A 16,122-nucleotide genomic window follows, 5' to 3' on the forward strand; every position below is an offset into this window, starting at 1 on the left:
GGGGCCTCCCTGGTGGTGCAAGGGGTTAAGCACCACCCTATGAAGCAATCTACAGCCTTTGCAGCACAAATTCGATCCCCAGCCGGCCAGGGAGCAACCCACATGGCACAGCAGACCTCTCCTGTCTCATCAGCTGCTCCCCTCAGCAGTGTATTTCAGTCAGTTTGCCTGTTTTGTTCCCCACTCTGTCTCTGGTGGATCCTCTCACCCCCCATATCTCTGGCCTGTACCCCAGCTCTTGTACTCATAAGTAAATAAATCTTAAAAAAAAAAAAACAGAAAATGAAAATGAAAGAGCATATTTGCAGAGACAGAATCACAATGTTAGCTAATACAAGACCAAAGTAAGGTGGTATTAATTTATGTATTTATTTTATTCTTGTAGACATTGTTTAGAGCAAGATGGCTGGAGGAAGTGAGAACAATGGAGAGGCAGGGAGATAAAATTGCAATGGGTCCAAGTAATGTCTAGATGAGATTCGAAAACTAGACAGGGGGAGGGAGAGGTGTATGCATGTTGAAAAGACGTGTTGATGAGGAAACTAGATGTATCTTAGTGGTGAGGAAGAGATTTGTATTCTTTCAAAGGAGATAGATGAAGCAGGCTAAGCAAATAATCATTTGTCAGTAGTACGACTGTTAGTTGTTCAGATGTGTTTGTAAGTATAAATTGCCAATATATGTGGAGTTATAAACAAGACATAAGGTGACAGAGCCTCCCCGGTGGCACAGTGGTTGAGTGCTGGATTGCGAAGCTGCCCACAGACTCTGCAGCACCAATTCAATCCCTGGCCAACGGTCGAGGGTCCCACATGGCATGCAGACCTCTCCTGCCACCCGCTGCTCCCCTCAGCAGTGTACTTCGTCAGTCTGCCTGTTCTGCTTTCCACTCTGGCTCTGGTGAATTCTCTCACCTTCCCACCCTTTTGACTGTACCCAGTGCTTGTATAAATAAATAAATAAATCTTTAAAAAAAGAGAGACATAAGATGACATAGATACAAGCTTATGTAGTAAAGTGCCAAGAATAACTGATTCTACCCCACACAGAACTTGCTGCTAATTAGTCTTAAGATTTCATTTCCAAGTCCTTATTAATTTATACCAGGAAGGTCTAAATGTCACAAAAACCATCCTTAGAATTAGACAGACCTGATTTTACACCATTATTCATTTAACAGCCAACTAACCTTAAACAAGTTTTTCTTTCTAATTTTCAGTTTCCTACATTGAAAAATGAACCACTATCTCAGCTTCTTGAGCTGGCCTGAGGATGAATTATATTACTCTATATATACTGTATAAACTATATAATGATATCTTTTACCAAGTAAGTGTTCAAAACTATGATTAGTTTTAGTATAATCTCTATTCTCCTCTACCTTTTAAAAATCAAAGCATTCTCATAGATTTTGAGTTTAACTAGAAGTTTTATGTTCATAGAACATCTTTAATATCTAAGTAATAACAGGGCCTCCCCTGTGGTGCAGCGGTTGAGCGCTGGGTTGTGAAGCTGCCCACGGCCTCTGCAGCGCTGCTTCGATCCCCAGCCACCCAGGGAGGGTCCCACATGGCGCGCAGACCTCTCCTGCCACCCGCTGCTCCCCTCAGCAGTGCACTTCGTCAAGCCTGCCTGTTCTGTTCCCTGCTCTGGCTTTGGTGAACCCTCTCACCCTCCCGCACTTCTGACTGTACCCAGTGCTTGTATAAATAAATAAATCTTTAAAAAAAAATCTAAGTAATAACAAAATTGTAACAATGAATACATGAGTAGAATGAATACTCAATACCCAAATCATGAAAAAAACCTGAAGTTTAAAGTTCATAAAAGCTCCATTATGTATTTTAGGAGAAAATATTTTAGATTAAAATATGCTTTATCATTTTCTATAGCTACATAGAAAAACTATATTTTCAGATAATGTCATATAAAGAAATTTTTTCCTCAAAAATAGTTGTTTTCATTAATGTCTTATGAATAAAAAATAATTTTGAAATGGTATAAAATTAAATCTATTTGCACACATCTGGCACCTCAGACAATCGCTTCAGTGTTATAAATAGTCTCCTACTATTTTGAAGGGAATATCACTTCTTCGATCTTTTCCTCTTCAGTCATTGGATTGGATTTTTACATACATATGTCACTTTTATCTTGACTCGGAGATCCTAAATATGCACAGGTTTTATATTCAGAATTTTATGTTCATCTGGTTAATCTTCTAAATAATCAAACTTTGGATCATTTGTTTAAAATAATAAAAAGCTGTATCTATCAAGTAAGAATTTAATATGTATGTTCTCTTGGAATAATTTATTCATTTTCAAAGAGTCTCACACTTCAGAAAACACCTACAAACGAATCATTCTTTTTAAGCACAAGGAGTAGGTATCTAGCTATTGTGTAATTTCAATTACTTACACAAGATTAAATCCTCTAATCAGACTATTACAAATTTCAACTGAGTATAAAATATATTCAAATAGCCCAATATTATCCTCTAAAGAAATTTTTCATTCACTTGCAATTAATAGTGAGAGTTAATAGTTGGCCATAGATAAACTTTATTGGATTTAGATTTCTTCTTCAAATAAAATACATTTATTTATGAATATATAAATATTCTTGCCAGGGAAAGTATCTGTTATATAATACCATTTACTTTTTAAACTGTTTGTCAGATTCCATTTATGCCTCATGTAAACCAGTATTCAGAACTGAGTTTTCAGTAACAAATGCACTTATTTGAAGACTATTAAAGATTTTAGTATTTATCTGAAACATACATGGTCACATAATTTGATATTTATTCTTCTTCCTATATCTTATTCTTCTGTGCTGTTTTCCAAAAGCAGTTAGACTCACAGTCACTTCTTGAACTTACAAAGCAAGCTTGCTACAAAGAACCTCTCTTTCAAGACATAAGATCCAAGACTTACAGTACATTTCTGTTAGATAGCTAGGATAGGAGCAGTGCCCAAAGATAATTAACAGCCAACTCTATCCAGGATGTCAAGCACAACATACAGGGGCAAAAATCTGAATGACAACCATGTTATCCACTTCATTCCATTTTAATTATGTGCTTTCATTTTTCAAACATTCATCATTCACAAATGTTATTTCCCCCAGTGGTATATTAAAGGAATGTTGACTTTAGAAGGTATACTATAAAAAATAAAATATCTGAGAGCAAATTACAACAGCAAAGAAATGTGGAGGCTGTTCAACATTTTGATAGGAAGGCAGGTAGTTTTCAACCTACTACCTTTACCTCTTATTCACTACAGTAGTCCTTCACCTTCAAGTGAGCATGGTTATAGAATTTTAAAATCTATAGACTCTTACTGAATAATTATGACTAATACTCATTTTCATCTTGCTAAGAAGAAAAGGCTTCCAAAATCACTCCTCTCCTTCCTAGATAGCTCTCCTCTATGCTCACTAACAAAGCAAGCTGACTATGAAAAAACATACAAAGGATAGCACTGGCATGCAGGAAAAGTTGTACAAGTAAAGGAAATGTAGGAATGTGTTGAAATGCAAAGGATGATATTATCACACTAGAAATCTGAACTATGTCCTTCAGTAAGAAAGCTGAGATGATCATTTGCCATAATAAATTGAATCCCAATTCCTAAATATATGGTTATTTTCAAAATTATTTTAATTTAACATGTTATTATGCACTGTATTCATTGAGGCTGCTGGCCTTCCTCAGTCCAATTCCACTAGGGTTTCACAATCCCCCACCTTGGTCCTGACGCATTTACAAAGATACTCTGGCCCACAAATGGCTGCCAACTTACTGTTTCTGAGTGATATATGAATACAATCTCATATTTTGCCATCTTGCTGATGTCTCAAATCACTATGAACTAAGTAGAAGATTTGTGGTCCACTGTCTACTGGACCTGATTCTTTGACTTCCTTATATCTTTTCACATATTCATTTTAAGGTTTCCAAAGCCTTCTACAATAGGAAAAAGATGACTAATGAAATGCACAACACCCACCAGAACAAAAAAAAAAAGTTATTTAGGAAATTATTCCAGTAATAAAATTAGAGTAATTTCTCTGAAAATTGTCTATCAAGAAGTGTATCTTCTAAGAGTGTGATACATGGTCTTTGATCTCAAGGATATTACAGAAGTGGAGATACTGTATATTAAAAATATATTCTCCCCTAGTGACACTTGACCACACTCAAATGCATCATGTCAGACTAACACTTTTCAATACTATTTCAATATTAGTTTTGTAGCCATTACCTTGTTAACATAGACTTCACTCACCAAATCAAAATTTTATTTGGTTGCATTGTAGAACCCTTTAATCATGTGCAACCACATAAAAATAATTTAACTATCAAAATTTTAGCAAAAAAAAAATTTGTATCTAGAAGAGATCTTAGAAATCATAATTTAGATATGGCTTCAGATCAAATCTAAAGACCTACATAACAAAGCTTCCACCTTAAGCATTATTTGCAACATTATAAAAACAAAGAAATTGAAGTATTTTTCATTTTAAAAAAATTTCAAGATACATGATTCATGTGAGAATTTGCCAGTGTTATTAGAAGATTTTTTATGGTTTATATATTTCTAACAAATATAATTTCCTTAAATAACAAAATTTGGAAGAGAACAAACTTTCAATTTTCTTATAATAATTAAATTTGAAGTAAGAATTCAGGTATAAAATAATTTTCATTTAGAAATAACAAGAAAATACAAACTTAAAATCTTCAGTAAGTATAACATTTTCTATATATAAGACAAAGAAATTGTCTTATTGATACATTTAATTCTGATTTACTTCTGCCATTCCATGCAGCTATAGAGATTATGAAGAAACAAATGGTTCTTCAGTAACAGGATCATATTTGAGGAAAGTAACATCCAGTAATATCCATTTAGGCCACTTTACATGGATTTTAGATCTTCCAGATATTTCAATTGGCTATGATCAAGGACATTATTAAATGTAATATGTTGATAAATTATAAAGAAATAACATTAATATAGAATAATGTGGTTACTCATGTTTAATTACTCATTTATTTTTGATCCTTAAATGAATACTTTGTTTCCCTTTTAAACAACTTGGCTCTAAAACCAGTTTTCTGCACTTAACCATTTTATTTACATTCAACCTTGCACATGTGCTATGAAACTCAATGATATCTGACTTTTTTTCATTCAAGTAAATGAGTATTAACCACAAAATTAGTATTCATTCTATTGAGTTATTCTCAGTAATAAGATAATAGTAGTAAAGTTTCTTTGTAAAATACAAAGCACTATGCAAATAAAAGGATTCTAATAAAAATTTCTGCAAGATAATTAATGATAAAATATTATGAACTATCTTCAGATTATTAGAAATATCTTCATGATATTGGTCATAAATTAAATATTAATATAAATTGGTCATACATTAAATATTAATGTTTTGCTAATTTGTTTTAGAGATTCTGCTAGGTTTATGCTGTATATGCCTTTATATTTACTACATACCATTCTTTGATATCTAGAGGCCGAGCTGGATAGATTTCAAAGCATTCCCATCTTCTCGAATGATTGGGAGTAGGGATCAGAGTGTGAAATGATCAGATTTAGAAATAGATTATGTGATGATGCAAGGGATAGTGACAGTTTCCTATCTTTGCTAGTCCTTAACATTATCCTTTGTTGAGCTATGTAACTCCTGTTTGCATCCTGGTGGTCATCTTTAAACCTATCCCCAATTAAGCAGTTTGGGGTAATTTGTACTTAAGTGTGTATGGTATAACAAAGAATGTAAATGATAGTACAATGGTTATTACTTTTCTTCCTGTTATCACTGTTATCTCAAGAAGCCATGCACTTCCTCCTCAGTAACGCAGTCCTGACACACACCACGTGGTTTATAGGCTTCATGGACAAGGCTTTAATTTATTTTAAATTGTGGATGACTTTAGATAAATTTTAATTATCACTGCTTAGAATGAAAACTAGGATATGGTATGTGGTAAACATTTTTCATGTTTGATTGAAATCTATTTGACCTACTCTTGTGCCTCTGTAACACTCTTTACTCCTTTTTTTCAAGCAAATAAACAGAAAAAATGTTTATATGAAATTATAGCTTATAATTTATAGCATCCCAATGTACTTTTCTATTATATACATTACTTTTCCACTTTGAAATTTAGTCATAAAACTAGAGCTGATAATAACTTTTAAAATTTTGTTGTGAATTTTAAATATTTATAATGGAGTGTATAAACTTGGAAATTCTTTCCTAATGTTGGGTTTAATAAACTCAACTTTTATAAAAAATCTTCTGTAGAAAATATTTATTGAAATTACATTTAAAGAAGAATGAGAATTGGTATCTTTAGTCTGTTTAAAATATAAGTAGAATCCAACATAGAGATGAATAAAGGATAAGACTTTGACATTTCTGAATTTGTTTTGCAAACTGCTGGTCATAACATTAGAAAAAGGAGACATTTCAATAATGATTAAAAATCCAAGTCTACAGAGAATCAAATAAAATGAGATGAAATTGTGATTCATGCTGCATCAATCTGAATAGTTGTCTTCCGAGAATAACATAGGTCCACCAGCTAGACTATTTTAATTATCAAAGATTTTGGTTTACAAGTTATTTGTCAAGCCACAGCAAGTCAGTTGTTATGAACTCTCTGATGTTATCATTTACAAGGATTCTAAAGGAGTACAAATGGAAGTAATTCAAAATTGGAAATGTTTTGTTAGAGCAAATGTTTTCATGAACAGACCTGCTATGAAACAGTTCACTAGAAGAAAGTGGTCTAAAGAAAGGAAACTTTCTGGTGAATTACTGGATTTTTCTATAGGCCAATATTATAATATATATTGCCTTTATGACCAATTTATGTACACATGTAGAATTTTCCTGTTATTGCAATTGTGTACCAATGGCCATAATTCAATTGCATATTTGGAAAATTATCAAAAATGTATTTCATTAAATGTCATTTTTCAAAAATTCCCAATTAAATCATAATTATCTCAAATTTAGGTTTGTATTAACAAAATTGTATCAATATAATACATTTCTCATTAGAACATGTTTTTTTTTAGCACTTTTTTAATCTTAGTAATAAGCTGTGGAATTTTCAAAAGCATTTAGAATTCCTTATTGTTTCATCAATCACAGACTTATGTTTTTGCTTTTTCCTATTTACTATTCAGTAAGTGGTTTTAAAACTTTAGAAATCTGTTTTCTAGATTATACATCAAACTGGTAAGCAATCCATTGCTGGTTTATGATCATTAACTCATATGCTCAGTGCCATTCACCATCTCATCTCATGTTCCTTTGAGAGCTTGAAATCACCCACCACAATAAATCAAACCAACCAAGAAACAGAAATCATAAAGGATTGCACATAGCAGTGCTGTATTGCCAACGTTCCACACTTACTTATTTTTCTCCCAGTCCATCAAAGTGAAAATAGTTAAAACCATGTTTGCAATTTAGCCCCTCTGCTACAATAAATTTTTCTTCCTGACTTCCCTATTTCTTCAGATGGCACCACCATTCTTCTAGTCATCCACACTAAAAAATCTGTGTGTATTTTAATTCTTCCTTCTCTTTTGATAGCAAATGTCATCAAACACCATCTTTTGTGTACTGAAGCTCAGTGAGGTCACATCTGTTTTATCACCTCGGTAAGTGTACTTAAGTCCTTGCTTTCCTCCACCAGAGCCACAGCTTCCATTGATTGGCCCACCAATCCTTCCTAGCAGAGAGCCTCTTTCCAGGCAGATAACACCCTAAGGCACACCCTGATAAGATAATTACCCTGCTCACACACTTCCAACAGCTTCTCTTTACCCCCTCAAAAAAGTCTACATCACCAACATTTGATGAGTTCCTTACTAAGGAACTCCCAGGGGAAAGAAGGGGTAAAGTTCTTATGGACACCACTAGTAAATTCTAATAAAGGGGGATACAGTGTGGGGAAGGGTCATTCATCAGCTGTCCAAAAGGTGTGCAAGAAAAACTAGACAGACACACCAACTTTACTGTGGACATTTCTTTTTCTGGACTTTCTATTACAAAACCTTTCTATCTCAGAGGCAATTTTTTATGTTACTAGTATCTGAAGGAGACAGTATCTAACTCCCGATCAGCCCAAGAGAGATTTTCATCTCCTGATCTTCTGCAAACTGAGGTAGAACAAATGAACCGCGTTCAGTCAACTAGAAGCCACCACCTGAAAATGTGATTCTTGAAGAAATGTCATAAGGAGAAATAGGAGTGTGACTATGTGGCAACAACAGTGGTATATAGTTATGTGCAATGGCAAGGTCGAGCTGTGGAGCTCCAGTCATTGCAGAGGAGGCATCTATCCATGGATGTGGCCAGACTGGTTTTTTTCATTTGTTTTTGCTTAGCTTCCACTGATTCTTGGCCATTTTCAAAATACAGCTCTCAAGTGTTCTTGACAGTTCAATGTCATGGTGCAAAAATGTTGCCAAGAAAGTGCATTCTGTATAAGTTAGGTAGATCAGTGTCCATGGATTGAAAGAAGTGCCATAACTGGGAAGAAGTCAGAATTTCTTCTAGAAAATAAGAGGCATATGAATTTCATGGACAGGAAAGGGAATGACTCCAAACAATTTTAGTCATACTGATTTTCTGTGACAGTGCTAACAGACAGAACTTTTCAAGTCACAGTAGCCAAAATCAGGGCTTAAGTCTCCAAAGAGTGAAATTAAAATATCTATTAAGACATAATCTTTATGTCTTATGTGATATTTATGGCATTCACAAGTAATGGAAGCATGAATACTGCAAATGGAGATATAAAAGAAAATTTACAGCTCCCCAGAATAATCCAAACTCCCAATGCCCAATGAACTACCTTGATCAGAATAATATTCTCATATCAATTATTTTGTATTTGGAAAAGCTTTCTCATGACCTATTTTATCTGTAATCACATTGAGATTACTCTATGTGGCCAATTACAAAGTCAAAACTTGTAAATCATAGAACAGCAGGAACCGACGAATTTTCCATCAGTAGAAATCTGAGGATTATATATGAAAATCGACTTCAAAGGTATATGGAGGGAGCCTCACTTCAGAATAGGTGGTTTTAAAGGTGAATTTGCCAGTGATTTTTACATTAGATGTCCTCATTTTTAGAAAAATTAAAAATGCTTGCTTGATATTTTATGGAAACCTGTACTCAAGAATGTTGCACACTAAATGTAGTTCATAATATATGACATAATATAAAGAATCCAAAGACTTCTGGAGTGTTTTAATTTTATAAATGTCAGAATAGAAGAAAAAGATAGGTAGATGTGAATCAAAAATTAGACCTGATGAAAATATGCCATTATTTTTATTTTTGTTGTCATCTGAGCCTTTCTATTTTGGAAGACTACTTTATTTTCTAAATATTGATGACAAGTTAAGCCCAACTTCTTGCTACAATATCAAGGATGAGGGCCATATCTATTCTATTTTGCAGAATTTTGATTTTTTTGAGTGAATAATGCAAAAAAAAAAAAATGGACAGGGTGATTAAAGGCAAGGGTTGAACTGCTGCACCCAGTGACGGAGGTAACACCAACTGCATCCAGCACAGAGGCTGTGTGTGCCTGGCTCCTCGCATAGGAGTAGGGGCAGTATTCTAGTATGTTCTGTTAGTTCCTTCTCACAAACCTAATTCTCTACAACATTTTTTGCTATTGTTTTAAAAACTTTGATATTTTCAAATAAATTGTTTGCTGCTTAAGTCAGCCACAGTCACTTTGGCAACAAATCATGCTCAAAAAATATGATTAGCCTAAAGTTGAAGTACAGAATTAGCATATCCACTGCAGTCTGTGTCAAATGCTAGATGTGCCATGAGGGAACTCATTATGGGAATGGGGCTTGGATTTCATCATGTCAGTGCAAAACAATAATGGCAGATGAGTGAGAGTCAAGGGCATTCCTGACAATTTATCTGGAAAAAAAAGCGAAGGACACCGGAAACATAACCAGTACCCACAAGATGGGCTGGCGTTACCAAGAAGTTGCCTTAAATTATGTTCCCTTTATTCTAACAGTTTTCTCATTAGTTTCCTAGATAGGAATGAAGCAACCATATCTTTGAGTGTTCCAAACCAAGCAAGTCATATAGATGACCTGACTATTCCAGTAAATAGGAGTTGAAGGACAGCAAGAGAGATGATATGGAGGCTACTGATCTCAGATAGAGACTGAAAGGTTGTTTGTAAGACTAACTGGCTAAGGAAAGAGATTCTGGATATGCAAAGCAATGTCACTCCTTGTTTTTGAAAAGATTTCCAAAAGAGCAAAAGGATAGTATTTCTTCTGAAGAGCTGGAATGGGACCACATTTGTTGTTCTCTGTAACCTGATTCCCCTGTTTAAGTTCATCTTCCTATCAATGCCCTACTCTTCAGGTCAATAACACTTTTTCATGATACCTTGACTCTCCTGTACACTTTCCAGATGCTGACTTTGATTAATACTTTTCTTTGTTTAGAAAGCACTCCTTTTGTGTTTAACCTATCCATCAAAGCCATGTCTAGTAATAAGTACTTCCATAAAGAGTTAGCTGATCTGCGCAAGTGGAACGTCTTCCACTATTAAATTCAGCATTTGTACTAGAATGAATATCGTGGCCTGTCCTGGTCAAGTGGTAGACAGAGTCTATTGATCAGCAGCAGCAATCAATCAAGGCAGGGATGGATTCTAGGTTATGGATTAATCCAAGGATTTGTCTTACCCTAGTAGTAAAAATTCAAACTCAGGTACTTCAGCAGTGGGCCTGTTAGCTGAATTATTAGACACAGGATGGGGAAAGGAGTCTAAACCAGGTGTGCACTAAGTACCCAGGAGCATCCCATGCCATAAGGACAACTTAATTCTGTCTCATTTCACTTATAAATGGAAAATTTGCCATTCTCCTTGACCTGGCTCTCTAATTAAGTACTTAGGACCGCAAACACACTATATTGTTTTTTTGTACGTGGTTGAAGCAGGAAAGACAAGGATTGAGAATATAGTTCTCTGGTGGTGTATTCCTTATCATTTATCACCTAATAAAACTCTTTTCCTTTTGAGTTTTGTACAGAGCATACTGCATTGTATATAGGAGAAACACAGCTAAAGTTTTTGGATCAGATAAATGAATGGTTAGGACTCTAAAACACACACATACATACACAGACACACGTGCGCACACACACAAATATGATCTCTATGTGTGTCAATGGGTATTCAAAGTCCCCCATATTTCCTCTTTAACATCTAACGCTATAATTTATCAAAATGATTTCTCTAAATTTAATACTCAGCAAAGTTCATCTTGTTGATGTTTTTTCTGTCTCTTGGTCAGTATTTTGATGTACTTTTTAAATTTAATTTTATTTTATATATTTTTACATCATTTTTCATTTTTGCACAATGTATGCATTTTCATCTTGCTTGTAGTCCCCATATAATTCCTACCCCCCTTTTTGTAATTAAATTTTAGTGGCAGTGTTAAATTTAAGTGTGTATTTCATTATGTCAACCCAATAATCAATAACATCTGAGTGACTTTCATTGTATTTCTGTATAGGGTTGGTAATTATAATACATTTCACACCTAAATGTAATAGAATCCCAGACAATAAAAGCAGATTTTAAACTACATTTTCCATTATTTCTTGGGAAAAAACTCAATGTCTTAAATCAAAACTGCATCTTTATTTCTTTATGCTTGTGCTTGGGGAAAAAAAATAGATCAATGAAATGCTACTGCCAAACTATATACCTTTTAAAAAGGAACACATTATTATCTAATTGATTTTGTTCCAGGCAATAATGCTGAAATGGTCATCATGAGATATCAATAGTGATGGGTTTTCATTTTTTAATTATTTCTGTCTCAAAAATATTTAAAAATTTAAAGAAAAGATGCCACTTATCTTGATATGAGAATTAAAGAAAAAGTAAAAAGAATTTTCCCTGGGTGTTATATTTATAGCCCATATAGTATCAAAATATATTTAACAATAACTTGAGATGGTGACATATACCAGAATTGTTCTTTGTGTTTTGCAATTATTATAAATAGATTTTTAGAGGTTTACAGTAGATTATATTTCAAACAAACTACTTTAGCTTACTGTTGATTTAGAAAACTCTATGTATCCAAATGCAATTTTCTAATTTACATACTCATTTGATTGTACTTGGACATATTTAATTGCATTTCAAAAGACTTTAAATGACAATCCCTATGTGCTAGGTACTGTACTAGGTAATTAAAAAGATCAGTGTCATTTCACTTAATCTTTGCAGTAAGCCTATAAATGAAAACCTCAATTTCAAAGCAGTTCAAAAACTTCCCCAGTCAAACAATATGTGACATAATTTGAAATTATGTCCTCTGTGACTAAACTCACACAATTTTAAAGATACCTTATCATATTTTAGATGTGCATTATATATACAACACACGAAGAACAATTTAATTTATCCAGCATCAAGGAATGTTCCTATAAAAATACTTTTCAGATATAAAGCTTAAACCCTTAAGCATGAAGATGTTATTTAGCTTTATAACTTTTGTAGAAAAATTTTAATAAATACATTGATTGCTCCTTTACATCCATATTAAAGTATATAATAAAATATGTTTATGTTTGTTGATGCTTCAAGGTCACAAACATGATGATCAATTTTAGTACAGCAGTAACAGTCAAGCAACAGGTCTAGTGGAACCTAGACTAATAGTGCTTATTTTTGATAGCTATTTCTTTTTCTTTTACTTTAAGTATTGAATTTCCCAATGGAGTTGCTTTTTGCTGTATGCCTGTTTGCTGGGATTCATTTTTGTAGGTTATCTGGTTATTTGGAATTTGCATAAGTAGAACCATGATTCACCTAGCATTTTAAAACATCTAGCGTATAAATTAACTAGTTCTGTCTGAGGACCAAAACATCTCTCCAATGAAAGTTCTCCAGTTCAAAGCATTGCCTTCAGTGCAAGGCCATTTTCATATTAATTTAGCTACTCAATCACTCATTTAAAAATATTTAATGATTTATCACCACGTGCCAGAAATAGTCCCAAGTGTTGGCAAATCAGCAATGAATAAAAACACAATGGTCCAGATTCTTAAACATTTACATTCTATTGGGAAAAAATAGGCAAAGGGAATATTTTAACATAAAATATCTAACAGTTAATTAGAAAAACCTGCAGAGAAAAATTACATAAGAAAGTCAGGGAATATGTTGGTGTTGGGGATACAGTTTTAAAGGGACTGTCTGGAAAAGATCAGATTGAAAGTGGGTATCTAAGAAAAGAGGTGAATAAAGGTGTGAGGGAAGGACCCATGATTGTCCTTAGATACATTGCTTGGTGTTTCCCTATTCTACTCTGTTTTTCAGGGAGTATGCCCTGGACAGTGTCATCTAATTGGGTGGTGTGAATTGCAGAGTAGGAGGAATGAAGAAGAAAGATATTTCCCACTCCTCCCCAGCCCTGTTAGGGCAGTGCCTTCAGCAATGCCTTACTTCTGTGGCTCTACCTCCTACTGGATAGCTTAAGTGTGGTTCAGGATTTTCCTGGTTGACTCTGTCTAAGCTTTTAGAGTCAGCTGACACTTTCCACTTCCTTTATCTCTCTTCGTTAGATACTTTCTTCCTATTGTTCAGTGTTTCTTAGCATTGCTATCACTTGTATAACCCATTTCATATGCTAAATCTCCTTAAAATATTTTAAGTTTTTTTTTTTTTTTTTTTTTTTTTTACAATACTTTAAAAAGTCTATGAGTCAATATTTGGACCATGATACACAAAAGGTAAGATACAAGACTCCTGGCCAGGTAGGCCAAGATCATCTTGGCCCTTAAAAACAAGACCAACCATCTGGAATAGAGTATCCAGAGTGTTCATCACACAGCCCTGGATGGTGTGGTTGCCACTGGGAAGAGATGAGCCCAGAAGTGAAAAATGAGTCAGAGAAAAGAAGGGATTGAGGATGAAGTCTATCTCCAAGAGTCTAGTAAGCGCAGTAGTACATCTTTCTCATTTTGGTTATTACTCTAAAAGAGAGAAAGCAATCAAAGGCTTTTTAACTGGGGAGTAAGATGATTTTTTTTTTCCATTTTTTTTAAAACTTTTTTTTAAAGATTTATTTATTTATTTATTTATACAAGCACTGAGTACAGTCAGAGGCGCAGGAGGGTAAGAGAATTCATCAGAGCCAGAGCAGAGAGTAGAACAGGCAGAGTGATGAAGTAAACTGCTAAGGGGAACAGCGGGTGGCAGGAGAGGTCTGCGCGCCATGTGGGACCCTCCCTGGGTGGCCGGGGATCGAACAAGCACTGCAGAGGCTGTGGCAGCTTCGCAAGCCAGCGCTCAACCATTGAGCCACCGGGGAGGCCCTTTTTTTTTTTTTTTCCCATTTTAAATATAACCACTCTTTCCTAAACAATGCAGAAGTAGAGAGATTGATTTAGAAGGTATTGAAATAGTTTGGTGAAAAATGATTTTGATGGGAAAATAGGCAAGCAAACAATATTTCAAGACAAACTGCATATATTAAGTGAAAAGAGGACTTGTTGAGTTGCAAAAGAATATTAAACTTTTAAATGCAGCTGTTTAGTATATGAAAATAAGAGTGTGGACTCAAGTGGAAAGATCTGAGATACTGACAAACATTGGAGAATCACCACATGTAAATAGTATTTTAAAGCTGTAAAACCAAACAATATCACTGATGAAATTCCCTGCTTATTTATAGTGTTTGAGGGTAGCTGAATTTCTCAATAAAGATAATATAATCTATAAATAATACAAAAGATAAATAGGTCCCTTTTAAACAGTTATAAAACCTTGAATTTTAAATATTATTAAAGTATTCACATAAGGAGTCATGCATTTATTTCAAGTATTATTGAACATGTCTTTTATACAATGGGTTGTATTAAGTATCTGTTACAAACCCAACTCACTCTAAATAGGAATTCTGAAAAGTACTTGTAGTGTTTAACAGAACCTCAGAACAATACTATCAGGACTTGATCTCTATCAATACTCATCGGTGTCTCTTGTCTCAGTTCTCAGTATATGTCTCCCATATTTCTCACTGTCACTGCAAACCAACTTTTCCCACCTGACAGAAAGTATATTCACTAACAACTCAGTATCTTTACATCTTATGTCATTCAGAGGAAAAAAAAAAAAACAATTCCCCAAAACACCCTGTATATTCAGTACATTTTCAAAAGTAATTTACGAGTCTCAATGCATTTTTTATCCTTTTCATTTGTTGCCTACATATATATCAAACATGAAATTATTAGTATTTCTCCTTCAAAAACGTGTAAAGATAAAAATAATAGCATTAAGAAGATAATTTCATTTCACACTTTTTTAAACATTTCTTTGCACTTTATATCTCACAGCTCATAAAAAGAACTAAGATTGATGTAACAATTTATCTGCTATGTATTTGATCAGCACACAACAACAAAGGTTAACATAGATAATATTTAGGAGATATGATATTCACTAGAAAACTATGTAAGAAAACATTAGTTTTAAACCCAACACTCCATGCCACATTATACAACTACACTAAAGAAAATAAAATAAAAAATGGTATTATAGTGATGGAGCATGCTGAACTTACTGGAGTACAATGTGATGATAAATTATTTAAAACTGCATGTCAAAATGGATCTGAAAAACAGGAAAGAAATATATCATTTATTTATTCTACAGGAATTTTACTGAGGTGTCTCTTCAAAGGATGGCAATATTATGGTTCTAAAGAATGGGAAAAAAAATAACAGATTTGTATAACTGCAAATATTACCAAGAGGCACTAAGTTAATTAGGAATCCAATCAATTCTATCCAAAATTACTTGCAGCACTGCCACCATATTGCCTAACCCCCATCATCATTCCTGACAAGGCAAAAAGAAACAGCTTTGATACTACTCTTGCTATACTAAAGATCTTCCATTAAAAATTCAGAGCCATCTTTATAAAATAGATGCCACTTGAGCTTTCTTTGTGTCAGCCCTCTGATGTTTTCCTAATTCCTTATAATAAA

The sequence above is a fragment of the Talpa occidentalis genome, unplaced genomic scaffold, assembly GCF_014898055.3.
Source record: "Talpa occidentalis isolate TD23 unplaced genomic scaffold, MPIMG_talOcc4v2.1 talOcc4.11, whole genome shotgun sequence".
NCBI lineage: Eukaryota > Metazoa > Chordata > Mammalia > Eulipotyphla > Talpidae > Talpa > Talpa occidentalis.